The sequence below is a fragment of the Engraulis encrasicolus genome, chromosome 6 (genome assembly GCF_034702125.1).
Source record: "Engraulis encrasicolus isolate BLACKSEA-1 chromosome 6, IST_EnEncr_1.0, whole genome shotgun sequence".
In the NCBI taxonomy this organism is placed as follows: domain Eukaryota; kingdom Metazoa; phylum Chordata; class Actinopteri; order Clupeiformes; family Engraulidae; genus Engraulis; species Engraulis encrasicolus.
The window spans coordinates 14,837,158-14,846,414 of NC_085862.1; positions in this window are offsets into that span (position 1 = coordinate 14,837,158).

Sequence of the window (9,257 nt, forward strand, 5' to 3'; positions counted from 1 at the left end):
GGACTACAGCCTCTCCACTGGCTCCCCAACAAATTCAGAATTCATGTAAAAATACTCCTCCACACGATCAGTGCCATCCTTGCCCCTCCTTATCTTGACTAATCTCCAATTTGCTATTCCCTCTCGATCCCTCCGTTCCACCTACTCCATCCTCCTCACTGTCCCCTCTACCTTTCTCAGTACCACGGGGAGTAGAGCTTTCAATTGCTCTGCTCTCCACCAGCTCTGAAATGCACTTCCCCCTGATATCCACAATATTGGCTCTATACCCCTGTTCAAATCCAGACTGAAAATTCATCTGTTTTAGTTTGCCTAATCATTAAACCTTTTTTAACTCTGTTTTGTTTTATCTTGTGTTTACATTCTCTGAGCTTTTAATGTGTCTTGATTTTACTATTGTTTATCTTTGAAAGGTGCTTATAAACAAAATGCATCATTATTATCACCATTAAAAACTATAGGCTATTCTATGATGGTCGCATGCCTTTTATTTAAATCTGAACAGCAAGCTGTATGTGAATGTGATGGCCTAATTATTTGAAGGTTGCTCAAGCCTCTCCACGCCTCTTGTTGGAAATGTCTATTATTCCTTTGTTTCCTTTGTTTTCTTTTAATATTCATTTTGTCCATTTCATTTGCATACTGTATGCTGTGGCCTGTTAGCCTATATGATGTGTAGGCTATAAACCAGTAAGACAATCATTAATCTAGACAAAGATTCAAGTGCTAACACCAACAATCTCCATCTACATTAAACGATATCATGTCGGTTATGCGCTGCATCAGGCCTATTTACAACACACATTTTAGGACCTTTGCCACTCATTTACACTGCACACATTTACACTGAAGTGTACATATTGTACACAGTGCATTGGCGCCCTCTGCAGGACATACGGTGTATGGTTTTGTTACCAAATCTGCACTACACAAGCGCCAAAATGTCATCGACTACAGCACGGTGCGGGCGCTCTCTGATAGTGCCCCACCCAGAAGTTTATAACAAAGACACCATACAGATAACCAAAATTAGGCATCTATTTGTGCCAGAGAAATATATATATTTCAACCAGATTACTGAGTGTTTGAATTGGAGATTTTGAAATGAGCACACACCTGCATTGATGCAGCTGGATCACACTGCCACAATAGACCTAAACAAGAAACTGGGGTGCTTTTACAAAGGCATTTCCATAGCCTAACATACGACCCTTGATGCCAAGTTACAAACAAGCTAGTAGGTTATAAGAAGCCATTAACAAAAGGTCAAATGGTCGTTCTGTTTCAGATGACAGCACGACAAGGCAAAATAATTTGACACTCGATTGCATGCTTGGGACAACAGCAGCAGTAAAACAAAAATATAAACAAAAATAGGCCTAAAACAAAATTCATGATGAATATTTTGTAATTTTTTTTTTTTCAGATTGCTTGACATTTTTGGCTCCTGGTATGCGAACTGTAGGTGCTTTCGCTCAAATCACAACGACATGCCCATGAATGCTAAGGTCTGGTGACCAGACAAGTGTACACTCAACTGAAGCCTAAAAACCATCCAGACTATTTTGCCTAATCTTTCAAGACAAACTGTCCCAAACGATCACACACACACACATACACACACACCACCACCACCACCACCATCCTCCGCCTCCTCCTCATCTTCACCATCGTCATCTTATTCCACCAAAAGAACAAGAATATTTGCCAGAAACTAAATCACCCAATGCTTTCACTCCCTCTCTCATTATCTCTGACACGCGCACATGTGCATCTCCGAAGCCACGCGCATAACAGCAGCAGCCTCTAGTCTACACCAACTCTTTTTTTCTCGTTCTAATCTTTCTTCCAGACCTCGTGCCGGTGTAGTGTCATCGTTACCCGTCGCGCGTGGGTTTAGGCGCTGTGGGAGGATAGATATTCGCCTCCGTTCCTCCCGTCTCCGTGGCTCAGGTTCATGCCATCACGAGCCCCTCCCCCTGCTGTGTGAATTAACGGCAGTGGCGGGCGGCAGTGCAGCGTTGTTCGCGTGCGTCTGAGAGGTCCCACCGAGCGCCCCGCGGAGCTTTTTTTTTGGTTGCGAGATTCTAGGTGTTGTAAGTGGCGCAAATGGCTGCAGCAGCATCTGAAGATGAGGCAGACCGGCGGCCGTTCAGAAGAGCTAGATCCAAGAGCGACACCCCGTACCTCGCCGAGACCAGGCTGTCTCTCAACCTCCAGTCAGGTAGTGTAATCTACCTTTTCTTGGCACTCTCGGGTTTTTTGGCTCGCCACACGCACACGTGTGCTTGTGGTAGTCGAAGGCTCGGCTGAGCTCACAGACCGCAGGGCTCTGCGCCGGTTCAGTGTGTCGCCAGCCGAGCAGCGGTCACGTTCGGCTGCTCAAAGTGCACGGTCAGACGGAATGAAAGGTAAGCTAGCTGCAGCTTTGGAACATACATAGAATGACTCGTGTATGATAGTTTTTTTGTGTGTGTGAATATGCGGCTGTTAGCTGGTGTCAATATGTCAGCTGGGCGTCTGACTTTGATGCCTAGTGCGCTAAGGGGGGCTATCCATTACGATTGTCACAACACAGTCACGACAGCATTCCATGGATGGTAATAGATATTAAACGTGCTCACGAGTCTGTCGTCTCTAGCTTTCTCTCTGTTACTCGCATACACACTCCCTCTGTCTCTGTCTGCATGTGTGTGAGCGCCAGGGAGGAGAGAGAGAGAGAGAGAGAGAGAGAGAGAGAGAGAGAGAGAGATCGGATCGAGAGAGAGATAGTTGCGAGGGGGCGTGCACATTTTGAGGCAAAAAAAATTGCCAGAGGCGACGCTCGCGCTGGCTTTGGGTCGAGGCTGGGCGCGTGAAGAGAGCATCCGCTGTTGCTATGGCGCTTTAAATCACCGGCTACCCCAAAGGCGAATGTCGCAGACACCGGAAGAGGACTAGAATGCCAATTTCAACATGTCTCGCGCGGGCTCGGCTGCACGTGCAGGGCGCGTGCCAGTCCTAAAAGCGCAGCTGAAACACCAAACACCAGCTGCCCCGGCGCGCCATGGCATGGCAGACTGCAACTTCTTATAGCCATCCGGGCAACCCTAATCCAACATGTAGTACCTCTCCCTCTCTCTCTCTCTCTCTCTCTCTCTCTCTCTCTCTCTCTCTCTCTCTCTCTCTCTCTCTCTCTGTTACCTCCAACCCCCTTCTGAATACGTCTTCACACCCACGTGTTCCACTTTGCTTGGCTTTATTTGTTTATTCATTCTGGCTCGATGTTGACCCTAAGGGGGATAACGTTTGGAGTGGGAGGTGGAGATATTTGTGTTTGTGCGTCTGCCTGTATGTGTCTTTGTGTTTGTGCGCCTGCCTGTATGTGTTTGTGTGTGTGGGCCTTAATGACTGTGTGTTTTCACGTGTGTGGGGGTGTGACATCTGCAGCGACTTTTGTCAGGATGACTGTGCTCTGTATGACATCACTGTGGATGGAAGCAACAAGCAAAAGAGAGAGATTACAGAGAGAGAGAGAGAGAGAGGCACAGATATATCCTGTAGGCTTTGCTCTGTCCTGCCACATTGGATTAATCAAGTCAGCAACAGATAAGCGGAGAGGGCCAAGATGAGCCAAGAAAGAGAAAGAAAAGAAAAAGACACGAGCCACGGAACTGCTGCTAGCTCCACATGGATGCCGCTTGTTTTTCTTCTCTTTGTCGTCATAAAAGCCAGCTTTATTGGCATAACCATACAGTTATTTACAGGTTATACACAGGATCCAGATAGCCAGGCTATTGCCACTACAATTGGCCTGGCCAAGTTCAAGATTCAAGATTATTTTCATTTGTCCCGCAGGAAATTTGTCAGGGACAATCACAAAGCTGCTGCATACAACACATAATACACAATTCCCAACACCTAACAAGAAACAACAAAACAAAACAAAACACACATAACAAAAGATAGACTCAAATAAATCAAAGTGCAGTACTGAAGTGCATAATGGGTGTATCCATACATAGGAAGTTGCATAGCAAGTTACATAGCAAGTTGCCTTGTACCATGAACCGAGCTCTTGGAGAGCCGGTTAAACCCGCATCCTCTGTGTGCTTCTGGTTGAAACGACAAGAAATTTAGAACACTGTTTCTCCGAAAAGCTAAGGCATCATTAATGGAATTGGAGGCCGATTTGGATTTCGCAGAATTTTGTGCTGCATCACAACGAGGATGGGCGGGACCAGACCAGGCCACAGGATTTGCCGTTGACCCCAAACTGGCTGTCACATCCGTAAAGGCTCATGCAAGCTTAAGGCGGGCCAAGCTCCTCTGCTAATTGATCAAAGATACACGTCTATCAGATGTCTTTGGAGGAAGCCACAACAAATCACACCACTCACCACTAGGGCAGTCATGGGTAAGCGGTTAGGGCGTCAGACTTGTTGCCAAAGGTTGCCGGTTCGACTCCCGACACGCCAGGTTTGTTGGGAGAGTAATTAAGCAGTGCTATATGCTCTGGTTACGTGGCGCTATTCCGACATGTCGCTATTCCGACATTGATGTCTATTGACGGAATACCGGCGCGAGTTATGCAATTTCTTTGGTTTGTGCTACGTTGCTCAGCTTTTACTAAGTTTAGGGAGAGTGCATACAGTTACCCTAACCCTAACCCTAACCCTGACCCTAACCCTAACCCTAACCCTAACCCTAACCCTACGGTATGTCAGCTGTCTGAATAGCGGTATGTCGGAATAGCGGTATGTCGGAATAGCGATTGCCCCCCATATGCTCTTCCCCATCCTCCTCCATGACTGAGGAACCCTGAGCATGGTACCATCCTGCCTTGGGGCTGATCGATGGAAGGGTGAGGCATAAATGCATTTTTTTGTGTGCAGTGTGCACTTGTGTGCAGCGGACTGCTGTGTCACAATGACAATGGGAGTTGGAGTTTCCCAGTTTGACTTTCAATTCAATATATTGCAAATTAATGCTGAAACTCCACTATTTGGAACTCTACCCTATCAGGGGAGGCATCACACCAAACTCAACCACTGTGCATTTTGTTACAAAATCTAGGGGACCCTGAAATGGTGGGAGGTTGGGCCCAACTGGATTGGCTGTGAAATTAAATACAGCATCACAGGAAGCTTGTGCAAGCCCAGACTACCTTAGGCATACAGGGTACATTCCATTGCCCTAACTCCTGCCCAGGCACAGGCTACCCTAGACATACAGTGCTTGGCACTGGCACCTGCCAACCAGCCAAATAATACTGGTAAAACTTGGCTGTGGCTAGTAGCAATTTAAGTGTCACTAGCCACTTGACAAGTAACTTATTTTTTGATGTGAAAAATTACAGTAGTTGTGCATCAATTGTTTGTATTTAAATGCAAGAATATTCGAAGGGAAAAAAACTGACAACAAAACTCTGGCTAGCATAAAGGCTAAATGGCTAGTGATTCAGGAAAACCACTAGCCACAGTGGCCAGTGGCAGTGAGGACAAGGTACATTCTACTATCCCAACTCCTGTCCTTGACCTATGCTTGTGATCTTGAGCTTCGATGATGCCCCGCCTCTGTGGAGAAAAAAAACAACCTTTCCCTGCTGTCAGTCTCAACACAATAACTTTTTGGGTACTTTTCCTCATTCAACAACCCGAATGCAAATGAGGGGTCAGTTGTCCTGGACCCAGAGATATGGGGGGCCCAGCATTTGGTCCTCATTAGTGTATTGTACTGTCTGGAGGGGCCTTTTTCAGATGACTTTGTCCCGGGCACAGTCAAAACTGTCAGCAGCCCTGTTCATAGCTGTGCAGACATGACACAATGATGCCATTTAGCCTAAGCAGTATCATAAGTCTTCTTCAAGCAGTACCAGCAGCATAGTACATAGAAGTGTCAGTGCGGTACAGTTGTAGTGGCACAGGAGAGGGGTTCTTGAAAGAGGCAGCTCATTCTTGACCCTTTTTTTCATATTTTTCTTTTAAAAATGATTATTTATTTATTATTCTACACAGCATGGAGTAGTTGCACCCTTCATTTCACTGCCAATTGTGCCTGCACAAGAAAGCATGTGACAAATAAAAATCTTGAATCTTAAATCAATTTCCCAGGCCAGGGCAGGGCAGAGAAGGCGGGCAGGCGGGTGGGCACACCTAGACTTCAAGACTCCTTAGTCATTCTTTGGCACAGCTCTCTGGGGACTGCAGTACAGCAAGTCCATTTTCCTGGGTAGCTACAGTAAGGGGGTGCAGAATCCCCCGTTCCTGGTGATCCAATCCCCACCACGCTGCGTTCAATACAGGCAGCAGCAGCAGCAGCAGCAGCAACAACGTTAGTAGCAGCAGCAGCAGCAGCTCCACTGTGTGGTGGAATGCTAGAACTGACAGGATTTCAGTGTTTTAATCTGTTCTGATTAAATGGCCCCTGTTAGGGCCTACTATATGAATGTGCTGTTACCAGAATGGCAATGACCACGTTGTAGATTAATTAGTGGTGGTGACACAGTTAAAAAGAATTCTTCTTTTGGTCCATGTCACGGTATTGAGGTCACGGTTTTTGGTTCACAACGGTCCTTGATTTTTCATGTGTTCATTTTCATGAACACATTATTACACACATTTCATTTATTTGACAAAAAAGAAAAACTAAGTCCTACCTTTCAAGCACATCTTATAAGACATATTAAATGTAGAAATAGAACAGCTATAGACTATTCTGTTGGCAGTGGGACTGTTGTTCAGTTATTACATACATTTTACTCATACATTGTGTACAGTGATACAGTAGATACAGCAGGCCTAGCATATATGGGTCTTTGATTTTACTATGAACCATTTGAGTGTATGCGAGAGGTGCATCGTGTGCTCAACTGCACCTGATGTGGGCTGTGTGAATGTTGCTAATGCCGACTTTCAGTTGGCTGATTGAATCGGACTTAACACACAAACAAATATGTCTTTTAGAGGCTTATGAAAATAGTGTGATTTTAATTGTGTTGTCTCAAATTAGAATGGTTTAATAGATGCTGTGGAACCATGGACACGGTGCGGTTGTAGGCCTATTACTAAGGCTTTGTGTCATAGTGGTGTAGTGGTAGTATAGTCAGAGATTCTTTAAGTATATAGAGATATGCCAACATAATAGGTTTCTATGGCCACCTAACGTGACCAGGTTCCGGTCTGCCTAAAGGGGCGTGTCATAATGCTCCTAGAATGAATAGAACAGTCCTTAGGTCTGCCTAAAGGGGGATTTCCCCCCCATCCCCCTTGCAACAGTAGAACCCGGAAACAATGGGCCAGCAGCTCTCTCTCTCTACTCTCTCTGGTATAGTAACGTCTTTTCCAAGGCTGTTAACATTGTTCCACTGGCTGTGCACATTATGGGGCTGAGGCTGGTTGACTGAAGACTCAGGTTACATTTTGTTAAAAAAGAAAGAAAGGTAAACACTCAGAGGTCTTCTTTGGGTGTGTGTTCATTCCTCTGATTTAAAGTAGGAGACACCTTCTTCCTTGCCTGGGAAATCCTGTGATGCTGTACACAATCTGAAAGACTGCATGGACTCTACACTCAGTACAGTGAGGGTACCAGATCATGGTCCCTGTCTCTCTCCAATTATTTAGAGAGCAGGGGGGGGTGTGGAAACTGTGACTGTAGTTTGTTGGAATAGATACAACTGGCACGATTGGCTATGGTTACGTATGCGAAATGATACACATTCGTAAAGCCCAAATTAAACAGCCGTCGTCAATAGTAAACACATCCCCTACGAGATTTGCAGTAGGCAGGTCTCCAGACCTTATCTCACTTGTGACTAGGTCTGGTGATAACTAGGCAACCTTCTTACCCCATCCACACGCATCCATGTGCATACCAGGAGATGAGTGGAGTGGAGATCAATGGAGATTGGAGATTGCCTGGACTTTACATGGTGCAGTCAGGGAAACATGGTGTGTGTGTGTGTGTGTGTGTGTGTGTGTGTGTGTGTGTGTGTGTGTGTGTGTGTGTGTGTGTGTGTGTGTGTGAGAGAGAGAGAGAGAGAGACAGAGACAGAGACAGAAATACCCATCCTCATGCCAAAGAGCAAAGTTTGCCCAAATTTGGGCATGTTTTGCTGGTCCAGAGCTGTGGTGCTGAAGTGGTCGGTCTCCATGGTGCTGAACGTCCAACTGTCACAATCAGCGCACGTGTCTTTGGGATTAAAATGATGATCGCTTGACTTGTGACTGGAGCATGTTTGAAAAGGTGGATTGGATTTATCAGAGATAGTGTTTTGACGACGTTGGTGAATTGATTCTTTTGAATGGCTTTTAGAAGTGAATGATGGGAACCGTGTTTTCATTCATTTTTCGTTCACTTTAAGCATGTGACCTTCATGTGAGTACTTCGGAAAAAAACATAAGGGTCTTCCCTGGAGACTGACAGAAATGGTCTTTAAAAACAGGAGGACAAACAGTTGTTGTTTGGACAAAATTACCTACAGGTGGCGTGAAAAGTGCTATGTTCTTGACACTTAAAGGAACATTCCACACTGTACTGAAAACACTGAGAAGAAAATTATATGCACATTCATGAATAATGCTTGGACATACAGCAAACGTGTGAAAATCAAAAAAGGGTGGACTGTTCCTTTAAAAAAGTATTAAAAGCCGTTCAAAAGAGCCAGTTATTTTGGAAGGAACACGCCACTATGATCCAGATCCCGTTAAAGAGCCAGAATTCCCATCCCTAATCAGAGACAGGCCTATAGTAGATTATAGGATAACACTTTACTTGACGCCGGTGTCATATGCATGTCATTACAGTGTCATTATAGTCTTAATTAATGACTTAATTAATGTCTTAAACATTATGTCCATGTCATAAACATGACTGTTGGCCTTAAGTGACATTCGGTTATAGCAAAGACAACCCATAGTTGTAACCGAATGATTCTTAAGGCCAACAGTCATAAAATGTTCATGACATGGACATAATGTTTATGACACGTGCATAACTGTGCCTTGACACTGTATGACACTGTAATGACATGTATATGACACCAGCGTCAAGTAAAAGTGTTACCATTTAGAGGGGTCCTACACTTCCTCTCCAGACTGTCTCCCCTTCATGTTATGTAATAATCTTAGGACTTGCTTTGCACATATATTAAGTAGACTTAGCCTTTTGTGCTCCTTCCAAAAAATATGGAAAGGGATTGAATGACGCTGACCCAGCGCACGCACGCACACACACACACACGCGCACACACACACACACACACACACACACACACACAC